The following is a 27,092-nucleotide window of genomic DNA, read 5'->3' on the forward strand; positions in this document are numbered from 1 at the left end:
GTCATTGTCATCACAATGCTCCATGAACGATCTCATCACATTGTTCCAAGCCCTTTTCATCACAAAGCTCCATGACACATGTCATCAGAATGCTCCATGACCCCTGTAATCACAATGCTCCATGCCCCTTTTCATCTCACTGATCCATGAAGCCTGTCATCACAATGCACCATGCCCATCATCATAATGCTTCATGCTATTGTCATCACAATGAAATCAAAATGCTCCATGACCTCTGTCATCACAATTCTCCATGACCCCTGTTATCACAATAATCCATGAACATTTTCAGCCCAATGTTCCATGACACTTGTCATCACAATCATCCATGCCCTTGTCATACCAATGCTACATGACCCCTGTATTCACAATGCTCCGTGACGCTTGTACTCACAGTGCTCCTTGACACCTGTCATCACAATGCTCCATGCCTTTGTCAGCAAAATGCTACATGACCTTGTCATTACAATTCTCTATGTGCTTGTCATCACAGTACTCCATTACCATTGTCATCACAATCCTCCATGAACCTTGGGATCACATTGCTTCATGCCCTAGTCATCACAATGCTCCATGCTCCTTGAAATCAAAATGATCCATGACCTCTGTTATCACAATGCTCCAAACTCTTGTGATCACAATGTTCAATAAAACTTGTCATCACAACGCTCCATGATGCCTGTTATCACAATACTCCAAGCCCTTTTCATCACAATGCTCCATGACTTTTGTCATCACAATTCTCAATACACTTGTCATCACAATGCTCCCTGACACTTGTCGTCAGAATGCTCCTTGAAACCTGTCAAGAAAAGGCTCCATGCCTTTTTCATCACAATGCCCCATGCCGTTTTCATCACAATGCTCTATGCCATTGTCATCAAAATACTCCACAACCTTGTCATCAGAATCCTCCATGACGTTTGTCATCACATTTCTCCATGCACTTCTCAGGAAAATGCTCCCTGACCCTTGTCATCACAATGCCCCAAGCCATTGTCATCACAATGCTCCATTACCTTTGTCATCAGAATCCTCCATGACACTTGGCATCACAATGCTCCATGCCATTGTCATCACAATGGGCCATTACATATGCCATCACAATGCTCCCTGACACCTGTCTTCACAATACTGCATGACCTGGACATCACAGTGCTGTATGCACTTGTCATCACAATGATCCATGACCCCTGTCATCACAATGCTCCGTGACTCCAGTCATCACAATGCTTCATAACCTTTGTCATCACAATGGTCCATGCCCTCGTCATCAACAGTCTCTGTGACCTTTTTAACCACAATGATCCATGAACTTTTCATCACAATGCTCTTTGACACTTGTCATCACAATACTCAATGCCCTTTTCATCACAATGCTCCATGACCTTTGTCATCACAATTCTCAATACACTTGTCATCACAATGCTCCCTGACACTTGTCACAATGCTCCTTGAACCCTTTCAGGAAAAGGCTCCATGCATTTTTCATCACAATGCCCCATGCCATTTTCTTCACAATGCTCCATGCCATTGTCATCAAAATACTCCACAAGCTTGTCATCAGAATGCTCCATAACCCTTGTCATCACAGTTCTCCATGCACTTGTCACCACAATGCTCCCTGACCCTTGTCATCCCAATGCTCCAAGCCATTGTCATCACAATGCTCCATTACATTTGTCATCAGAATCCTCCATGACAATTGTCATCACAATGCTCCATGCCATTGTCATCACAATGGGCCATTACATATGTCATTACAATACTCCCTGACACCTGACTTCACAGTACTGCATGACCTAGTCATCACAATGCTCCAGGCCCTTGTCATCACAATGTGCCATTCCAACTGTCATCGCAATAATCCATGAAACTTATTAGACCAATGCTCCATGCCCTTGTCATCACAATGCTCCATGACCTTGTTATCACAATGCACCATGACCCGTGTTATCACAATGCTTCGTGACTCCAGTCATCACAATGGTTCAGGACCTTTGTCATCACAATGGTCCATGCACTCATCATCAACAGTCTCTGTGACCTTTGTAACCACAATGGTGCATGAACTTTTCATCACAATGCTCTTTGACCCTTGTCATCACAATGCTCTATGCCTTTCTCAGCACAATGCTCCATGACCGATGTCATCACAATGCTCCATGCGCTTGTCATCACAAAGCTCCATGACACATGTCATCAGAATGTTCCATGGCCTTCTCATCAAAATGCTCCATGCCCTTCTCATCACAATGTTCCATTACCCCTGTCATAACAATGCTCCCTGACCCCTACCTTCACAATGGTCCCTGCCTTTCTCATCACAATGCACAATGCACTTGTCATCAAAATGCTCCTTGACATTTGTCAGCACAAAGATCCATGACCCTTGACATCACAATGCTCCATGTCATTGTCATCACAATGCTCCATGAACGATCTCATCACATTGCTCCATGCCCTTGTCATCACAAAGCTCCATGACACATGTCATCAGAATGTCCCATGACGCCTGTAATCACAATGCTCCATGCCCCTTTTCATCTCACTGATCCATGAAGCCTGTCATCACAATGCACCATGCCCATCATCATAATGCTTCCTGCTATTGTCATCACAATGAAATCAAAATGCTCCATGACCTCTGTCATCACAATTCTCCATGACCCCTGTTATCACAATAATCCATGAACATTTTCAGCCCAATGTTCCATGACACTTGTCATCACAATCATCCATGCCCTTGTCTTACCAATGCTACATGACCCCTGTATTCACAATGCTCCGTGACGCTTGTACTCACAGTGCTCCTTGACACCTGTCATCACAATGCTCCATGCCTTTGTCAGCAAAATGCTACATGACCTTGTCATTACAATTCTCTATGTGCTTGTCATCACAGTACTCTATTACCATTGTCATCACAATCCTCCATGAACCTTGGGATCACATTGCTTCATGCCCTAGTCATCACAATGCTCCATGCTCCTTGAAATCAAAATGATCCATGACCTCTGTTATCACAATGCTCCAAACTCTTGTGATCACAATGTTCAATAAAACTTGTCATCACAACGCTCCATGATGCCTGTTATCACAATACTCCAAGCCCTTTTCATCACAATGCTCCATGACTTTTGTCATCACAATTCTCAATACACTTGTCATCACAATGCTCCCTGACACTTGTCGTCAGAATGCTCCTTGAAACCTGTCAAGAAAAGGCTCCATGCCTTTTTCATCACAATGCCCCATGCCGTTTTCATCACAATGCTCTATGCCATTGTCATCAAAATACTCCACAACCTTGTCATCAGAATCCTCCATGACGTTTGTCATCACATTTCTCCATGCACTTCTCAGGAAAATGCTCCCTGACCCTTGTCATCACAATGCCCCAAGCCATTGTCATCACAATGCTCCATTACCTTTGTCATCAGAATCCTCCATGACACTTGGCATCACAATGCTCCATGCCATTGTCATCACAATGGGCCATTACATATGCCATCACAATGCTCCCTGACACCTGTCTTCACAATACTGCATGACCTGGACATCACAGTGCTGTATGCACTTGTCATCACAATGATCCATGACCCCTGTCATCACAGTGCTCCGTGACTCCAGTCATCACAATGCTTCATAACCTTTGTCATCACAATGGTCCATGCCCTCGTCATCAACAGTCTCTGTGACCTTTTTAACCACAATGATCCATGAACTTTTCATCACAATGCTCTTTGACACTTGTCATCACAATACTCAATGCCCTTTTCATCACAATGCTCCATGACCTTTGTCATCACAATTCTCAATACACTTGTCATCACAATGCTCCCTGACACTTGTCACAATGCTCCTTGAACCCTTTCAGGAAAAGGCTCCATGCATTTTTCATCACAATGCCCCATGCCATTTTCTTCACAATGCTCCATGCCATTGTCATCAAAATACTCCACAAGCTTGTCATCAGAATGCTCCATAACCCTTGTCATCACAGTTCTCCATGCACTTGTCACCACAATGCTCCCTGACCCTTGTCATCCCAATGCTCCAAGCCATTGTCATCACAATGCTCCATTACATTTGTCATCAGAATCCTCCATGACACTTGTCATCACAATGCTCCATGCCATTGTCATCACAATGGGCCATTGCATATGTCATTACAATACTCCCTGACACCTGACTTCACAGTACTGCATGACCTAGTCATCACAATGCTCCATGCCCTTGTCATCACAATGTGCCATTCCAACTGTCATCGCAATAATCCATGAAACTTATTTGACCAATGCTCCATGCCCTTGTCATCACAATGCTCCATGACCTTGTTATCACAATGCACCAGGACCCGTGTTATCACAATGCTTCGTGACTCCAGTCATCACAATGGTTCAGGACCTTTGTCATCACAATGGTCCATGCACTCATCATCAACAGTCTCTGTGACCTTTGTAACCACAATGCTGCATGAACTTTTCATCACAATGCTCTTTAACCCTTGTCATCACAATGCTCTATGCCTTTCTAAGCACAATGCTTCATTACTATTGTCATCACAAGGCTCCATGTGCTGGTCAGGACAATGCTCCAAGACACATGTCATCACAATGCACCATGGGCTTGTCATCACAGTGCTCCACAATCTTGTCATCACATTGCTCCATAAAACTTGTCATCAAAATGCTCCATGCACTTCTCGACAAAATGCTGTCTCACCAATGATATACAATGTTCCATCACTATTCGTCACAATGCTCCCTCACCCGTCATCACAATGTTCCATGACTCCTGTCTTCACAATGCTACATGCACTTATCATCACAATGTTTGATGACCCCTTACATCACAATGTTCCATAACCCCTGTCATCAAAATGCTTCATAACCCTTTTCATCAAATTGCTCCATGAACCTGTCATCACAATGCTCCCAGCCCTTCTCATCACAATGCACAACGCCCTTGTAATCAAAATGCTCCATGACCTTTGTCATCACAAAGATCCATGACCCTTGGCATCACAATGCTCCATGTCATTGTCATCACAATGTTCCATGAACGCTCTCATCACATTGCTCCATGCCCTTATCATCACAAAGCTCCATGACACATGTCATCAGAATGCTCCATGGACTTCTCATCACAATGCTCCATGCCCTTGCCTTCACAATGCTCCATTACCGCTGTCATAACAATGCTCCATGACCCCTGCCATAACGATGTTCCACGGACTTTTCATAACAAGCCTCCATGACCCTTCTCATCACAATGCTCCAAGACCCCTGTAATCACAATGCTCCATGCCCAATTTCACCTCAATGATCCATGAACCCTGTCATCACAGTGCACCATGCCCATCATCATAATGCTTCATGCTATTGGCATCACAATGAAATGAAAATGCTCCATGACATCTGTCATAACAATGCTCCAAACCCTTGTGATCACAATATTCCATAACACTTTTCATCACAATGCCCCATAATGCTCGTCATCACAATTATCCATGGTCTTCTCATCACAATGCTCCATGACTTTTTTCATCACAATGCTCAATATCTTTGTCATCAAAATGCTCCCTGACACTTGTTGTCTGTATGCTTCTTGCACCCTGTCATGAGAAGGCTCCATGCCTTTTTCATCACAATGATCCATGCCCTTTTCATCAAAATGCTCCAAGACCCCTGTAATCACAATGCTCCATGCCCTTGTCATCACAAAGCTCAATGACGCATGTCACTAGAAGGCTCCTTGGCCTTCTCCTCACAATGCTCCATGCCCATGTCATCACAATGTTCTAAGACCCCTGTAATCACAATGGTCCATGTCCCTTTTCTTCAGTATGCTCCATGAGATTTGTCATCACAAGGCTCCATGGTTTTCTCATCACAATGCTCCAGGCCATTCTCCTCACAATGCTTCATGACCTTGTCATGAAAATTCTCAATGGCCCTTGTCATCATAATGCTCCAAGCCCTAGTCATCATAATTCTCCATTATATTTGTCATCACAATCCTCCATTACATTTGGCATCACAATGCTCCCTGCCATTGTCATCGCAATGGACCATGACATATGTCATCACAATGCTCCCTGACACCTTTCTTCAAAATACTCCTTGAACTTCTCATCACAATGCTCCATGCCCCTTTCATCACAATGCACCATGCCCTTGTCATCACAGTGCTCCATGACCCCTGTCATCACAATGCTCCATGCCCCTGTCATCACAATGCTCCATGATCCCTGTCATCACAATGCTCCGTGACTCCAGTCATCACAATGCTTCATAACATTTGTCATCACAATGGTCCATGCCCGCGTCATCACAAGGCTCTGGGACATTTGTAACCACAATGCTCCATGAACATTTCATCACAATGCTCCGTGACAGTTGTCATCACAATGCTCCATGCCTTTGTCAAAAACATGCTCCATGACCCTTGTCATCACAATGTGCCACCCGCTATTCATCACAACGGTCCACAAATTTGTCATCGCAATGCTCCATAAACCTTGCAATCACAATGCTCCTTGCCCTTTTCATCACAAAGCTCCATTACCCCTCTCATAACAATGCTCCATGAGCCCTGCCATCACAATATTCCACGGCCTTGTCATCACAAGACTCCATGACACATGTCATCACAATGCTCCAAGACCCCTGTAATCACAATGCTCCATGCCCTTGTCATCACAAAGCTCCAGGACACATGTCATCAGAATCTTCCATGGCCTTTTCATCAAAATGCCCCATGCCCTTGTCATCACAATGCTCCAAGACCACTGTAATCACAATGCTCCATGCCCCTTTTCACCAGTATGTTCCATGAGATTTGTCATCACAATGCTCCATGGTTTTCTCATCAGAATGTTCCAGGACCTTGTCATCACAATGCTTCATGACCTTGTCATGAAAATTCTCAATGGCCCATGTCATCATAATGCTCCAAGCCCTAGTCATCACAATGCTCCATTATATTTGTCCTCACAATCCTCCATTTCATTTGGCATTACAATGTTCCCTACCATTGTCATTGCAATGCACCATGACATATGTCATCACAATGCTCCCTGACACCTGTCTTCACAATACTCCATGACCTTCTCATCACAATGATCCATGCGCTTGTCAGCACAATGCACCATGTCCACTGTCATCACAATAATCTATGAAACTTGTCAGAAAAATGCTACATGCCCCTGACATCACAATACTCCATGCACTTGTCATCAAAATGCTCCATGAACCCTGTCATCACAATGCTCCGTGACTCCAGGCATCACAACACTTCATAACATTTGTCATCACAATGGTTCATGCCCGCGTCTTCAAAAGCCTCTGTGACCTTTGTAACCACAATGCTCCATGAATTTTCCATCACAATGCTCCGTGACCCTTGTCATCACAATGCTCCATGCATGTGTCAGAAAAATGCTCCATGACCCTTGTCATCACGATATGCCACGCTCTTTTCATCACAACGGTCCACAATTTTTCATGGCAATGCTCCATAAATCTTGTAATCTAAATGCTCCATGCCCTTCTCATCACAATGCTCCATTACCACTATCATAACAATGCTCCATGACCCTTGCCATCACAATGTTCCACGGCCTTGTCATCTCAATGCTCCATGACACTTGTCATCACAATGCTCCAAGACCCCTGTATTCACAATGCTCCATACCCTTGTCATCACAATGTCAATGACACATGTCATCAGAAAGTTCCATGGCCTTCTCATAAAAATGCTCCTTGCCATTGTCATCACAATGCTCCAAGACCCCTGTAATCACAATGTTCCATGCCCCTATTCATCTCAATGCTCTATGAACCCTGTCATCACAATACTCCATGAACATTTCCAGCCCAATGCTCCATGACCCTTGTCATCCCAATGATCCATGCCCTTGTCATCCCAATGCTCCATGACCCCTGTATTCACAATGCTCTGTGACGCTTGTCATCTCAGTGCTCCATGACACCTGTCATCACAATGCTCCATGCCTTTGTCAGCAAATTGCTACATGACGTTGTCATTACAATGCTCTATGCACTTGTCATCACAATACTCCATTACCATTGTCATCACAATCCTCCATGAACCTTGGGATCACATTGCTTCATGCCCTTGTCATCACAATGCTCCATGCTCCTTGAAATCAAAATGATCCATGACCTCTGTCATCACAATGCTCCAAACACTTGTGATCACAAACTTCCATAACACTTGTGATCACATAGTTCCATAACACTTGTCATCACAACGCTCCGTGATGCCTGTCATCACAATACTCCATGCCCTTTTCATCACGATGTTCCATGACCTTTGTCATCACAATTCTCAATACACATGTCATCACAATGCTCCCTGACACTTGTCTTCAGAATGCTCCTTGAACACTGTCACGAAAATTCTCCATGCCATTTTCATCACAATGCTCCATGCCATTGTCATCAGAATACTCCACAAGCTTGTCATCAGAATGCTCCATGACCCTTGTCATCACAATTCTCCATGCACTTGTCAGCACAATGCTCCCTGACCCTTGTCATCACAATGCACAAAGCCATTGTCATCACAGTGCTCCATTACATTTGTCATCAGAATCCACCATGACAAATGGCATCACAATGCTCCAACCATTTCCATCACACAGGGCCATTATATATGTCATCACAATGCTCCCTGACACCTGTCTTCACAATAATGCATGACCTGGTCATCACAATGCTCCATGCCCTTGTCATCACAATGCGCCATTCCAACTATCATAACAATAATCCATGAAACTTATTAGGCCAATGCTTCATGCCCTTGTCATCACAATGCTCCATGCCCTTGTTATCACAATGCTCCATGAACCCTGTCATCACAATGCTCCGTGACTCCAGTAATCACAATGCTTCATGACCTTTGTCATGACATTGGTCCATGCCCTCGTCATCAGCAGTCTCTGTGACATTTTTAACCACAATGCTCCATGAACTTTTCATCAAATTGCTCTTTGATCATTGTCATCACAATGATCCATGACCCCTTTCATCACAGTGCTCCGTGACTCCAGGCATCAGAATACTTCATAACATTTGTCATCACAGTGGTCCATGCCCACGTCATCACAAGGCTCTGTGACCTTTGTAACCACCATGCTCCATGAACTTTTCATCACAATGCTCCGTGACACTTGTCATCACAATGCTCCATGCCTTTGTCAGAAATTGTTCCATGACCCTTGTCATTACAATGTGCCACGCGCTTTTCATCAAAACGGCCACAAATATGTCATGGAAATGGTCCATAAACATTGTAATCACTATTCTCCATGCCCTTCTCATCACAATGCTCCATTACACCTGTCATAACAATGCTCCGTGACCTTTGTCATCACAATTTTCAATACAATTGTCATCAAAATGCTCCCTGATATTTGTTGTCTTTAGGCACCTAGAACCCTGTCATGATAATGTACCATGCCTTTTTCATCACAATAATTCATGCCCTTTTCATCACAATGTTGCAAGCCCACTGTTATCACAATGCTCCATGCCCTTGTCATCACAAAACTCAATGTCGCATGTCATTAGAATGATCCTTAGCCTTCTCCTCACAATGCTCCTTGCCCTAGTCATCGCGATGCTCCATGACCCCTGTCATAGGAAGCTCGATGCGCTTGTCATCACAATGTTTCACAACCTGGACATTAAAATTATCAATGGCCCTTGATATCACAATGCACCATGCCCTTGTCATCACAATGCTCCTTTACTTTGTCACAACAATCCTCCAGGACACTTGGCATCATAATGCTCAATGATAATGTCATCAAACTGGAACATGACATATTTCATCACAATGCCCCATGAAACCTTTCTTCAAAATAATCCATGACCTTGACATCACAGTGCTCCATGCTCCTTGAAATCAAAATTCTCCATGACCTCTGTCATAACAATGCTCCAAACCCTTGTGATCACAATATTCCTTAACACTTGTCATCACAATGCCCCATAACGCTCGTCATCACAATTATCCATGGTCTTCTCATCACAATGCTCCATGACTTTTGTGATCACAATGCACCGGGACTCCAGTAATCACAATGCTTCATGACCTTTGTCATCACAATGGTCCATGCCCTCGTCATAAACAGTCTCTGTGATATTTTTAACCACAATGCTCCATGAACTTTTCATCACAATTCTCTTTGACCCTTGTCATCACAATGCTCTATGCCTTTCTCAGCTCAATGCTCCATGACCCTTGTCATCACAATGCTCCATGCGCTTGTCAGCACAATGCTCCAAGACACATGTCATCACAATGCACCATGCGCTTTTCATCACAGTGCTCCAAAACCTTTTCATCACAATGCTCCATAAAACTTGTCATCACAATGCTCCCTGCACTTCTCATCAAAATGCTCTCTCACCACTGATATCACAATGTTACATCACTATTCGTCACAATACTCCCTCACCCCTGTCATCACAATGTTCCATGACTCCTGTCATCACAATGCTACATGCATTATCATCAACATATTCGATGACCACAGACATCACAGTGTTCCCCAACCCCTGTCATCAAAATGTTCCATGACCGTTTTCATCAAATTGCTCCATGACACTGTCATCAAAATGCTTCCTTCGCTTCTCATCACAGTGCACAACGCCCTTGTCATCCAAACGCTCCATGACTTTGCCATCATAAAGATCAATGACGCTTGGCATCACAAAGCTCCATGCCGTTGTCATCACAAAGCTCCATGACACATGTCATCAGAATGCTCCATGGCCTTCTCATCACAATGCTCCATGCCCTTGCCATCACAGTGCTCCATTACCACTGTCATAACAATGCTCCAAGACCACAGCCACCACGATGTTCCATGGCCTTATCATCACCAGGCTCCATGACCCTTCTCATCACAATGCTCCAAGACCCTTGTACTCACAGTGCTCCATGCCCCTTTTCATCTCAATGATCCATGAACCCTGTCATCACAATGCTCCATGCCCATCATCATAATGCTTCATGCTATTGTCATCACACTGAATTCAAAATGCTCCATGACCTCTGTCATAACAATGCTCCAAACCCTTGAGATCACAATATTCCATAACACTTGTCATCACAATGCCCCGTGACACTCGTCATCACAATTATCCATGGCCTTCTCATCACAATGCTCCATGACCTTTGTCATCACAATGCTCAATACACTTGTCGTCCAAATGCTCCCTGACACTTCTTGTCTGTATGCTCCTTGAATCCTGTCATGACAAGGCTCCATGCCTTTTTCATCACAGTGATCCATGCCCTTTTCATCACAATGCTCCAAGACCTTTGTAATCACAATGCTCCATGCCCTTGTCATCACAAAGCTCAATGACACATGCCATTAGAATGCTCCTTGGCCTTCTCCTCACAATGCTCCATCCCCTTGTCATCACAATGTTCCAAGAACCCTGTAATCACAAAGGTCCATGCCCCTTTTCATCAGTATGCTCCATGAGATTTGTCATCACAAGGCTCCATGGTTTTCTCATCACAGTGCTCCAGGACCATGTCAACACAAAGCTCCATGACCATGTCATGAAAATTCTCAATGGCACATGTCATCATAATGCTCCAAGCCCTATTCATCACAATGCTCCATTACATTTGGCATCACAATGCTCCCTGCCATTGTCATCGCAATAGACCATGCCTAATGGCATCACAATGCTCCCTGACACCTGTCTTCCCAATACTCCATGACCTTCTCATCAAAATGCTCCATGCCCTTGTCATCACAATGCAGCATGTCCACTGTCATCACAATAATCTATGAAACTTTTCAGTCCAATGCTCCGTGCCCCTGTCATCACAATGCTCCATGCACTTGTCATCACAATGCTCCATGTCCCCTCTATTCACAATGCTCGTGAAGCTTGTCATCACAGTGCTCCATGACACCTGTCATCACAATGCTCCATGCCTTTGTCAGCAAACTGCTACATGACCGTGTCATTACAATGCTCTATGCGCTTGTCATTACAATACTCCATTACCATTTTCATCACAATCCTCCATGAACCTTGGGATCACGTTGCTTCATGCCCTTGTCATCACAATGCTCCATGCTCCTTGAAATCAAAATGATCCATGACCTCTCTCATCACAATGCTCCAAACCCTTGTGATCACAAAGTTCCATAACACTTGTCATCACAACGTTCCATGATGCCTGTCATCACAATACTCCAGGTCCTTTTCATCACAATGCTCCATGATCTGTGTCATCACAATTCTCAATACACTTTTCATCACAATGCTCCCTGACACTTGTCGTAAGAATGCTCCTTGAGCCCTGTCATGTACAGGCTCCATGCATTTTTCATCACAATGCCCCATGCCATTTTCATCACAATGCTGCTCCATGATACTGTCATCAAAATACTCCATAAGCTTGTCATCAGAATGCTCCATGACTTGTCATCACAATTATCCATGCACTTGTTAGCACAGTGTTCCCTGACGCTTGACATCACAATGCTCCAAGCCATTGTCATAACAATGCTCCTTTACCTTTGTCATCAGAATCCACCATGACACTTGTCATCACAATGCTCCATGCTATTATCATCACAATGGGCCATTACATATGTCATGGCAATGCTCCCTGACACCTGTCTTCACAATACTGCATGACCTGGTCATCACAATGCTCTATGCACTTGTCATCACAGTGCTCCATGACACCTGTCATCACAATGCTCCGTGACTCCAGTCATCACAATGCTTCATGACCTCTGTCATCACAATGGTCCATGCCCTCATCATCAACAGTCTCTGTGACATTTGTAACCACAATGCTCCATGAACATTTCATCACAATGCTGCTTGATTCTTGTCATCACAATGCTCCATACCTTTGTCAGAAAAATGCTTCATGACCCTTGTCATCACAATGTGCCATGCGCTTCTCATCACAACGGTCCACAAATTTGTCCTGCCAATGCTCCATAAACGTTGTAATCACAATGCTCCATGCCCTTCTCATCACAATGCTCCATTACACCTGTCATAACAATGCTCCATGACCCTTGCCATCACAGTGTTCCACGGCCTTGTCATCACAAGGCTCCAGGACGATTGTCATCACAATGTACCAAGACCCCTGTAATCACAATGCTCCATGCCCTTGTCATCACAAAGCTCCATGACACATGTTATCCGTATGTTCCATGGCCTTCTCATCAAAGTGCTCCATGCCCTTGTCATCACAATGTTCCATTACCCTGTCATAACTATGCTCCGTGACCCCTGCCATCACAATGCTCCCTGCCCTTCTCATCACAATGCACAATGCCCTTGTCATCAAAATGCTCCTTGACATTTGTCATCACAAAGATCCATGACCCTTGGCATCACAATGCTCCATGTCATTGTCATCACAATGCTCCATGAATGCTCTCATCACATTGCTCCATGCCTTTGTCATCACAGAGCTGCATGACATATGTCATCAGACTGCTCCATGGCCTTCTCATCACAATGCTCCATGCCCTTGCCATCACAGTGCTCCATTACCCCGTCATAACAGTGCTCCATGACCACTGCCATAACGATGTTCCATGGCCTTGTCATCACAATGCTCCAAGACCCCTGTAATCACAATGCTCCATGCCCCTTTTCATCTCACTGAACCATGAACCCTGTCATCATAATGCACCATGCCCATCATCATAATGCTTCATGCTATTGTCATCACAATGAAATCAAAATGCTCCGTGACCTCTGTCATAACAATGCTCCAAACACTTGTGATCACAATATTCCAAAACACTTTTCATCACAGAGCCCCATGACGCTCATCATCACAATAATCCTTATTCTTCTCATCACAATGCTCCATGACATTTGTCATCACAATGCTCAATACACTTGTCATCAAAATGCTCCCTGATACTTGTTGTCTGTATGCTCCCTGTACCCTGTCATGACAAGGGTCCATGCCTTTTTCATCACAATGAACCATGCCCTTCTCCTCACAATGCTCCAAGACCACTGTTATCACAATGCTCCAAGCTCTTGTCATCACAAAGCTCCATGACACATGTCATCAGAATGTTCCATGGCCTTCTCATCAAAATGCTCCATGCCCTTGTCATCACAATGCCCCAAGACCCCTGTAATCACAATGCTGCATGCCCCTATTCATCCCAATGCTCCATGATCCCTGTCATCACAATGCATCATGCCCATCATCATAATGCTTCTGGCTATTGTCAGCACAATGAAATCAATATTCTCCATGACCTCTGTCATCACAATGCTCCATGCCCCCTGTTATCACAATACTCCATGAACTTTTTCAGCCCAATGCTCCATGTCCCTTGTCAACACAAACATCCATGCCCTTGTCATCCCAATGCTCCATGACCCCTGTACTCACAATGCTCCGGGACCCTTGTCAGCACAGTGCTCCATGACACCTATCATCACAATGCTCCATGCCTTTGTCAGCAAAATGCTACATAACCATTTCATTACAATGCTCTATGCGCTTATCATCACAATACTCCATTACCATTGTCATCACAATCCTCCATGAACCTTGGGATCACATTGCTTCATGTCCTTGTCATCACAATGCTCCATGCTCTTAGAAATAAAAATGATCCATGACCTCTGTCATCACAGTGCTCCAAACCCTTGAGATAACTATGTTCCATAAATCTTGTCATCACAACGCTCCATGATGCCTGTCATCACATTACTCCATGCCCTTTTCATCACAATGCTCCATGACCTTTGTCATCACAATTCTCAATACACTTGTCATCACAGTGCTCCCTGACACTTGTCGTCAGAATGCTCCTTGAAACCTGTCACGAAAAGGCTCCATGCCATTTTCATCACAATGCCCCATGCCGTTTGCATCACAATGCTCTATGCCATTGTCATTAAAATACTCCACAAGCTTGTCATCAGAATCCTCCATGACCCTTGTCATCACAATTCCCCATGCACTTGTCAGCGCAATGCTCCCTGACCCTTGTCATCACAATGCTCTAAGCCATTGTCATCACAATGCTCCATTACCTTTGTCATCAGAATCGTCCATGACCCTTGGCATCACATTTCTCCATGTGCTTGTCAGGACAATGCTCCATGACCTATGTCATCACAATGAACCATGAGCTTCCCATCACAGTTCTCCACAATCTTGTCATCACAATGCTCCATAAAATTTGTCATCACAATGCTCCATGCACTTCTCATCAAAATGCTCTCTCACCACTGATATCACAATGTTACATCACTATTCGTCACAATACTCCCTCACCCCTGTCATCATAATGTTCCATGACTCCTGTCATCACAATGCTACATTCACTTATAAACACAATGTTTGATGATCCCAGACATCAAAATGTTCCATAATCCCTGTCATCAAAATGCTCCATGACACTTTTCATCAATATGCTCCATGAGCCCTGACATCAAAATTTTCCATAACCCCTGTCATCAAAATGTTCCATGACCCTTTTCATCCAATTGCACCATGACCCTGTCATCACAATGCTCCCTGCCCTACTCATGACAATGCACAAGGCCTTTGTCATCAAATTGCTCCATGACCATTGTAATCACAATAATGCATGACACTTGGAATCACAGTGCTCCATGTCATTGTTATCACAGTGCTCCATGAATTCTCTCATCACATTGCTCCATGACGTTGTCATCACAAAGCTCCATGACACATGTCATCAGAATGTTACATGGCCTTCTCATCACAATGCTCCATGACTTTGCCATCACAATGCTCCTTTACCCCTGTCATAACAATGCTCCATGACCACTGACATCACGATGTTCCACGACCTTGTCATCACAAGGCTCAAAGACCCTTGTCAGCACAATGCTCCAAGACACCTGTCATCAAAATGCTCCATGCCCTAGTCATAACAGAGCTCCATGACGCATGTCATCAGAAGTTTCCATGGCCTTCTCATCACAATGCTCCATGCACTTGTCAGCACAATCTTCCCTGACCCTTGTCATCACAATGCTCCAAGCCATTGTCATCACAATGCTCTATTACATTTGTCATCAGAATCCTCCATGACACTTGGCATCACAATGCCCCATGCCATTGTCATCACAATGTGCCATTACATATGTCATCACAATGCTCCCTGACACATGTCTTCACATTACTGCATGACCTGGACATCAAAATGCTCCATGCCCTTGTCATTACAATGTGCCATTTCAACTGTCATCGCAATAATCCATTAAACTTATAAGAGCAATTCTCTATGCCCTTGTCATCACAATGCTCAATGCCCTTGTTATCACAGTGTTCCAAGACCCCTGTAATCAGAATGCTCCATGCCCCTTTTCATCAGTATGCTCCATGAGACTTGTCATCACAAGGCTCCATGGTTTCCTCATCACAATGATCCAGGACCTTGTCATCACAATGCTTCACGACCTTGTCATGAAAATTCTCAATTTCTCTTGTCATCATAATGCTCCAAGCCCTAGTCATCACAATCCTCCATTACATTTGGCATCACAATGCTCCCTCTCATTGTCATCGCAATGGACCATGACATATGTCATCACAATGCTCCCTGACACCTGTCTTCACAATACTCCATGACCTTCTCATCACAATGCTCCTTGCCCTTGTCATCACAATGCAGCATGTACACTGTCATCACAATAATCTATGAAAATTGTCAGACCAATGCTCCATGCCCCTGTCATCACAATGTCCCATGCCCTTGTCTTCACAATGCTCCATGACCCCTGTCATCACAATGCTCCGTGACTCCATTCATCACAATGCTTCATAACGTTTGTCATCACAACAGTCCGTGCCCTCGTCATCACAAGGCTCTGTGACCTTTGTAACCACAATGCTCCATGAACTTTTCATCACAGTGCTCCATGCCTTTGTCAGAACAATGCTCCATGACCCTTGTCATCACAGTGTGCCATGTGCTTTTCATCACAATGATCGACAACCTTGTCATCGCTATGCTCCATAAACATTTTAATCACAATGCTCCATGCACATCACATCCAAATGCTCTCTCACCTGAGATATCACAATATTCCATCGCTAGTCATCACAATCCTCCCATAACCCTGTAATCACAATGTTCCATGATCCCTGTCATCACAATGCTACATCCCCTTATCAGCACAATGATCCATGACCACTGACATCATAATGTTCCATAACCACTGTCATCAAAATGCTCCATGACCCTTTACATCCCAAAGCTCCATGACAACTGGCATTCACAATGTTCTATAACCCCTGTCATCAAAATGTTCCATTACACTTTTCATCAAATTGCTGCATGACCCTGTCATCAAAATGATCCCTGGCCTTCTCATCACAATGCACCACACCTTTGTCATCAAAATGCTCCATGACTTTTGTCATCACAAAGCTCCATGACACTTGGCATCACAGTGCTCCATGTCATTGTCATCACAATGCCCCATGAACACTCTCATCACATTGCTCCATGCCCTTGTCATCATAAAGCTCCATGACACTTGTCATCACAATGCTCGATACCCTTCGCATCACAATGCTCCATGCCCTTGTCATTACAATCCTCCATGACCCATGTATCACAGAGTTCCGTGCCCTTGTCATCACAAAGCTCCATGCCCACTCTCATCACAATAAACCATGAAACATTTCAGACCAATGCTCAATGCACTTCTCATCACAATGCTCCATTACCTCTTTCATAACAATGTTCCATGAACCCTGGCATCACAATATTCCATGGCCTTGTCATCACAATGCTCCAAGACCCCTGTAATCACAATGCTCCATGCCCCTTTTCATCTCAATGCTCCATGAACCCTGTCATCACAATGCACCATGCCCATCATCATAATGCTTCAGGCTATTGTCATCACAATGAAATCAAAATGCTCCATGACCTCTTTCATCATAATGCTCCAAACCCTTGATATCACAATGTTCTATAACACTTATCATCACAACACCCCATGATGCTCATCATCACAATTATCCATGGTCTTCTCATTACAATGCTCCATGACCTTTGTCATCACAATTCTCAATACACTTGTCATCACAATGCTCCCTGACACTTGTCGTCAGTATGCTCCTTGAACCCTGTCATGGTAAGTCTCCATGCATTTTTCATCACAATGATCCATGCCCTTTTCATCACAAAGCTCCAAGACCCCTGTAATCACAATGCTCCATGCCCTTGTCATCACCAAGCTCCATGACACATGTCATCAGAATGTTCCATGAACTTCTCATCAAAATGCTCCATGCCCTTGTAATCACAATGCTCCAAGACCCCTCTAACCACAATGCTGCATGCCGCTTTTCATCTCAATGCTCCATGATCCCAGTCATCACAATACATCATGCCCATCATCATAATGCTTCATGCTATTGTCAGCACAATGAAATCAAAATACTCCATGACCTCTGACATCACAATGCTCCATGACCCCTGTCATCACAGTACTCCATGAACATTTTCAGCCCAATGTTCCCTGACCCTTGTCATCACAGTGGTCCATGCCCTCGTTATCAACAGTCTCTGTGACATTTTTAACGACAATGCTCCATGAACTTTTCATCAGAATGCTCTTTGACCCTTGTCATCACAATGCTCTATGCTTTCTCAGCACAATGCTCCATGACCTTTGTCATCACAATGTTCCATGCGCTTGTCAGCACAATGCTCTACGACACATGTCATCACAATGCACGATTCGCTTGTCATCACAGTGCTCCACAATCTTGTCATCACAATGCTCCATAAACCTTGTCATCACAATGCTCCATGCACTTCTCATCAAAATGCTCTCTCACCATTGATATCACAATGTTACATCACTATTCATCACAATACTCCCTCACCCCTGGCCTCACAGTTTTCCATAACTCCTGTCATCAACATGCTACATGCATTATCATCACAATATTCGATGACCCCTGACAAAACAATGTTCCATAACCCCTGTCATCAAAATGCTCCATGACACTTTTCATCAAATTGCTCCATGAACCTGTCATCAAAATGCTCCCTGCCCTTCTCTTAACAATGCACAACACACTTGTCATCAAAATGTTCCATGACTTTGTCATCACAAAGAACCATGACCCTTGGCATCACAATGCTCCATGTCATTGTCATCACCATGCTCCATGATCGCTCTCATCACATTGATCCATGCCCTTGTCATCACAAAACTCCATGATACATGTCATCAGAATGCTCCATGGCATTCTCCTCACAATGCACCACGCCCTTGCCATCACAATGCTCCATTAACTCTGTCATAACAATGCTCCATGACTCCTGACATCACGATGTTCCATAGCCTTGTCATCACAAGGCTCCATGACCCTTCTCATCACAATGATCCAAGACCGCTGTAATCACAATGCTCCATGCCCCTTTTCATCTCAATGATCCATGAACCCTGTCATCACAATGCACCATGCCCATCATCATAATGCTTCAGGCTATTGTCATCACAATGAAATGAAAATGCTCCATGAACTCTGTCATAACAATGCTCCAAACCCTTCTGATCACAATATTCCATAACACTTGTCATCACAATGTCCCATGACTCTCGTCATCACAATTATCCATGGTCTTCTCTTCACAATGATCCATGACCTTTGTCATCACAATGCTCAATACACTTGTCATCAAAATGCTCCCTGACACTTGTTGTCTGTATGCTCCATGTACCCTGTCATGACAAGGCTCCATACATTTTTCATCACAATGATCCAAGACCGCTGTAATCACAATGCTCCATGCCCCTTTTCATCTCAATGATCCATGAACCCTGTCATCACAATGCACCATGCCCATCATCATAATGCTTCAGGCTATTGTCATCACAATGAAATGAAAATGCTCCATGAACTCTGTCATAACAATGCTCCAAACCCTTCTGATCACAATATTCCATAACACTTGTCATCACAATGTCCCATGACTCTCGTCATCACAATTATCCATGGTCTTCTCTTCACAATGATCCATGACCTTTGTCATCACAATGCTCAATACACTTGTCATCAAAATGCTCCCTGACACTTGTTGTCTGTATGCTCCATGTACCCTGTCATGACAAGGCTCCATACATTTTTCATCACAATGATCCATGCCCTTTTCATCACAATACTCCAAGACCCCTGTAATCAAAATGCTCCATGACAACTGCCATCACAATGTTCCACGGCCTTATCATCACAAGGCTCCATGACACTTGTCATAACAATGTTCCAAATCCCCTGTAATCACAATGTTCCATGTCTTTGTCATCACAAAGCTCAATGACACATGTCATCAGAATGTTCCATGGCCTTCTAATCAAAATGCTCCATGCCCTTGTCATTACAGTGCTCCAAGACCCCTGTAATGACAATGCTCCATGCCCCTTTTCATCAGTATGCTCCATGAGATTTGTCATCGCAAGGCCCCATGGTTTTCTCATCACAATGCTCCAGGACCTTGTCATCACAATGCTTCACGAACTTGTCATGAAAATACTCAGTGGCCATTGTCATCATAATGCTCCAAGCCCTACTCATCACAATGCTCCATTATATTTGTCATCACAATCCTCCATTACGTTTAGCATCACAATGCTCCCTGCCATTGTCATCACAATGGACCATGACATATGTCATCACAATGCTCCCTGACACCTGTGTTCACAATAAACCATGACCTACTCATCGCAATGATCCATGCCCTTGTCATCACAATGCACCATGTCCACTGTCATCACAATAATCTTTGAAACTTGTCAGACCAATGCTCGATGCCCCTGACATCACAATGTTCCATGCCCTTGTCATCACAATGCTCCATGACCCCATTCATCACAATGTTCCGTGACTCCAGGCATCAAAATGATTCATAACATTTGTCATCACAGTGGTCCATGCCCGCATCATCACAAGGCTCTGTGACCTTTGTAACCACAATGCTCCATGAACTTTTCATCACAATGCTCCGTGACACTTGTCATCACAATGCTCCATGCCTTTGTCAGAAAAATGCTCCATGACCCTTGTCAATACAATGTGCCATGCACTTTTCATCACAACGGTCCACAAATTTGTCATGGCAATGCTTCATAAAACTTTTAATCCCAATGCTCCATGCCCTTCTCATCACAATGCTCCATTACACCTGTCATAAGAATGCTCCATGACCCATGCCATCACTATATTCCACGGCCTTGTCATCACAAGGCTCCATGACACTTGACATCACAATGCTCCAAGACCCCTGTAATCACAATGCTCCATGCCCTTGTCATCACAAAGCTCCATGACACATGTCATCAGAATGTTCCATGGACTTCTCATCAAAATGTTCCATGCTCTTGTCATCAAAATGCTCCAAACCACTGTCATCACAATGCTCCATGCCACTGTTCATCTCAATGCACCATGAACACTGTCATCACAATGCATCAAGCACATCATCATAATGCTTCAGTCTATTGTCATCACAATGAAATAAAAATGCTCCATGACCTCTGTCATCACAATGCTCCATGACCCCTGTCATCACAATACTCCATGAATATTATCAGACCATTGCTCCATGACATTCTCATCACAATGTTCCATGACCAATAACATCACAATGCACCATGATAACAGGCATCACAACACTCCATGACACGTGACAACACAATGATCCGGGACTCTGGTCATCACATTGCTCCATTCCCTAGTCATCACAATGCTCCATGACACCTGTCATTACAATGCTCCATGACACCATTCATCACAATGCTTCATAACGTTAGTCATCACAGTGGTCCAATCCCGCATCATCACAAGGCTCTGTGACATTTGTGACCACAATACTCCATGAAATTTCATCACAATGTTCCATGACCCTTGTCATCACAATGCTCCATGCCTTTCTCAGAACAATGCTCCATTACCCATGTCATCACAATGTGCCATGCACTTGTCATCACAATGCTCCTTGCCTTTGTCTGAACAATGCTCCATTACCCATGTCATCACAATGTGCCATGCACTTGTCATAACAACGGTCCACGACATTGTCATCGCTAAGCTCCATAAACCTTGTAATCACAATGCTCCATGCACTTCTCATCCAAATGCTCTCTTACCAGAGATATCACAATGTTATACCACTAGTCATCACAATACTCCCTCACCCCTCTAATCACAATGTTCCATGATCCTTATCATCACAATGTTCCATTACACCTGATATCACAATGATCCATAACCCCTGTCATCAAAATGCTCCATGACCCTTCTTATCCCAAAGCTCCATGACCCCTGACATCACAATGTTCTATAACCCCTGTCAATAAAATGTTCCATTAGATATTTCATCAAATTGTTGCATGACCCTTCATCAAAATGCTCCCTGCCTTTCTCATCACAATGCACCACACCCTTGTCATCAAAATGCTCCTTGACTTTGTCAGCACAAAGCTCCATGACACATGGCATCACAATGCTCCATGTCATTTTCATCACAATTCTCCAGGAACCCTCTCATCACATTGCTCCATGCCTTTGTCATCACAAAGCTCCATGACACTTGCCATCACAATGATAGATGCCCTTCTCATCACAATGCTCCATGCCCTTGCTATCACAATGCTCCATTACCCCTGTCATGACAATGCTCCATGACCTCTGCCATCACGATGTTCCATGGCCTTGTCATCACAAGGCTCCATGACCCTTCTCATCACAATGCTTCATTACCTCTGTCATAAAAATGCCCCATGACCCCTGCCTTCACAATGATCCACTGCCTTGTCATCACAAGGCTCCATGACCCTTGCCATCACAATGCTCCAAGACCCTGGTAATCACAATGCTCCATGCCCTTTTCATCACAATGCTCCAAAACCCCTGTAATCACAATGCTCCCTGCCCCTATTTATCTCAATGCTCCATGAACCCTGTCATCACAATGCACCATGCCCATCATGATAATGCTTCAGGCTATTGTCATCACAATGAAATCAAAATGCTCAATGACCTCTGTCATCATAATGCTCAAAACCCTTGTGATCACAATGTTCCATAACACTTATCAACACAACAGCCCTGACGCTCATCATCACGATTATCCATGGTCTTCTCATCACAATGCTCAATACACTTGTCATCAAAATGTTCCCTGACACTTGTTGTCTGTATGCTCCTTGAACCCTCTCATGGAAAGGCTCCATGCCTTTTTCATCACAATGCTCCAAGACCCCTTTAATCACAATGCTCCATGTACTTGTCATCACAAAGCTCCATGACGCCAGTCAGCAGAGTGCTCCATGGCCTTTTCCTCACAATACTCCAAGCCCTTGTTATCACAATGCTCCAAGACCCCTGTAATCACAATGCTCCATGCCCCATTTCATCAGAATGCTCCATGAGACTTGTGATCACAAGTCTCCATGTTCTTCTCATCACAATGCTCCAGGATCTTGTCAGCCCTATGCTCCATTCCCTTGTCATCACAATGCTCCATGACCCCTGTCTTCACAATACTCCATGAATATTTTCAGCCCAATGCTCCATGACCTTCTCATCACAATGCTCCATGACCAATATCATCACAATGCTCCATGAGCACTGTCATCAAAAATCTCCATGACACCTGACAACACAATGTTCCGAGACTCTTTTCATCACAGTGTTCCTTTCCCTAGACATCACAATGCTCCAAGACCCCTCTCATCATAATAATCCATGAACATTTTCAGCCCTATGCTCCATGACCCTTGTCATCACAATGATCCATGCCCTTGTCATCCCAATGATCCATGACCCCTATATTCACAATGCTCTGTGATGCTTGTCATCACAATGCTCCATGACTTTGTCAGCAAAATGCTACATGACCTTGTCATTACAATGCTCTATGTGCTTGTCATCACAATACTCCATTACCATTGTCATCACAATCATCCTTGAACCGTGGGATCACATTGTTTCATGTCCTAGTCATCACAATGTTCCATGCTCCTTGATATCAAAATGATCCATGACCTCTGTCATCACAATGCTCCAAACGCTTGTGATCACAATGTTCCATAACACTTGTCATCACAACGCTCCATGATGCCTGTCATCACAATACTCAATGCCCTTTTCATCACAATGTTCCATGACCTTTGTCATCACAATTCTCAATACACTTGTCATCACAATGCTCCCTGACACTTGTCACAATGCTCCTTGAACCCTGTCATGAAAAGGCTCCATGCCTTTTTCATCACAATGCCCCATGCTGTTTTCATCACAATGCTCCATGCCATTGTTATCAAAATACTCCACAAGCTTGTCATCAGAATGCTCCATAACCCTTGTCATCAAAATTCTCCATGCACTTGTCAGCACAATGCTCCCTGACCCTTGTCATCACAATGCTCCAAGCCATTCTCATCACAGTGCTCCATTACCTTTGTCATAAGAATCCTCCATGACACTTGGCATCACAATGCTCCATGCCATTGTCATCACAATGGGCCATTACATATGTCATTACAATGCTCCCTGACACCTGTCTTCACAATACTGCATGACCTAGTCTTCACAATGCTCCGTGCCCTTGTCATCACAAGTGCCATTCCAACTGTCATCACAATAATCCATGAAAATTATTAGACCAATGCTCCATGCCCTTGTCATCACAATGCTCCATGTCCTTGTTATCACAATGCTCCATGACCCCTGTCATCACAATGCTCCGTGACTCCAGTCATCACAATGGTTCAGGACATTTGACATCACAATGGTCCATGCCCTCGTCATCAACAGTCTCTGTGACCTTTTTAACCACAATGCTCCATGAACTTTTCATTAAAATGCTCTTTAACCCTTGTCATCACAATGCTCTATGCCTTTCTAAGCACAATTCTTCATTACTCTTGTCATCACAGTGCTCCTTGTGCTGGTCAGGACAATGTTCCAAGACACATGTCATCACAATGCACCATGCACTTGTCATCAGAGTGCTCCACAATCTTATCATCACATTGCTCCATAAACCTTGACATCAAAATACTCCATGCACTTCTCAACAAAATGCTGTCTCACCAATGATATCACAATGTTCCATCACTATTCGTCACAATGCTCCCTCACCCCTGTCATCACAATGTTCCATGACTCCTGTCATCACAATGCTACATGCACTTATCATCACAAAGTTTGGTGACCCCTTACATCACAATGTTCCATAACCCCTGTCATCAAAATGCTTCAGGACACTTTTCATCAAATTGCTCCATGAACCTGTCATCACAATGCTCCCAGCCCTTCTCATCACAATGCACAAAGCCCTTGTAATCAAAATGCTCCATGACCTTTGTCATCACAAAGATCCATGACACTTGGCATGACAATGCTCCATGTCATTGTCATCACAGTGTTCCATGAACGCTCTCATCACATTGCTCCATGCCCTTGTCATCACAAAGCTGAATGACACATGTCATCAGAATGCTCCATGGCCTTCTCATCACAATGCTCCATGCCCTTGTCATCACAGTGCTCCATTACCCCTGTCATAACATTGCTCCATGACCCCTGCCATCACGATGTTCCACGGCCTTGTCATCACAAGGCTCCATGACCCTTGTCATCACAATGCTCCAAGACCCCTGTAATCACAATGCTCCATGCCCCTTTTCATCTCAATGATCCATGAACCCTGTCATCACAATGCACCAGGCCCATCATCATAATGCTTCATGCTATTGTCATCACAATGAAATCAAAATGCTCCATGACATCTGTCATAACAATGCTCCAAACCCTTGTGATCACAATATTCCATAACACTTTTCATCACAATGCCCCATAACGCTCATCATCACAATTATCCATGGTCTTCTCATCACAATGCTCCATGACTTTTGTCATCACAATGCTCAATACACTTGTCATCAAAATGCTACCTGACACTTGTTGTCTGTATGCTCCTTGAACCTTTTCATGAAAATGCTCCATGACTTTTTCCTCACAATGATCCATGCCCTTTTCATCACAGTGCTCCAAGACACCTGTAATCCCAATGCTACATGCCCTTGTCATCAGAAAGCTCAATGACGCATGTCATTAGAATGATCCTTGGCCTGCTCCTCACAATGCCCCATGCCCTTGTCATCACAGTGTTCCAAGACCCCTGTAATCACAATGCTCCATGCCTCTTTTCATCAGTATGCTCCATGAGACTTGTCATCACAATGCTCCCTGACACTTGTTGTCAGAATGCTCCTTGAACCCTGTCACGAAAAGGCTCCATGCCTTTTTCATCACAATGCCCCACTCCGTATCATCACAATGCTCCATGCCATTGTCATCAAAATACTCCAGAAGCTTCTCATCAGAATTCTCCATGACCTTTGTCATCACAATTCTCCATGCACTTGTCAGCACAATGCTCCAAGCCATTATCATCACAATGCTCCATTACCTTTGTCATCAGAATCCTCCATGACACTTGGCATCACAATGCTCCATGCCATTGTCATCACAATGGGCCATTACATATGTCATCACAATGCTCCCTGACACCAGTCTACAAAATACTGCGTGACCTGGTCTTCACAATGCTCCATGCCCTTGTCATCAAAATGCACCATTCCAAATGTCATTGCAATAATCCATGAAACTTATTATGCCAATGCTCCGTGCACTTGTCATCACAATGCTCCATACCCTTGTTATCACAGTGCTTCATGACCCATGTCATCACAATGGTCCGTGACTCCAGTCATCTCAATGATTCATGACCTTTGTCATCACAGTGGTCCATGCCCTCATCATCAACAGTCTCAGTGACCTTTTTAACCTCAATGCTCCATGAAATTTTCATCACAATGCTCTTTGACCATTGTCATCACAATACTCTATGCCTTTCTCAGCACAACGCTCCATGACCGTTGTCATCACAATGTTCCAGGCGCTTGTCAGCACAATGCTCCATGACACATCATCACAATGCACCATGCGCTTGT

The sequence above is a fragment of the Mesoplodon bidens genome (assembly GCF_964165515.1).
Source record: "Mesoplodon bidens genome assembly, contig: HAP1_SCAFFOLD_47, whole genome shotgun sequence".
NCBI classification, from domain to species: domain Eukaryota; kingdom Metazoa; phylum Chordata; class Mammalia; order Artiodactyla; family Ziphiidae; genus Mesoplodon; species Mesoplodon bidens.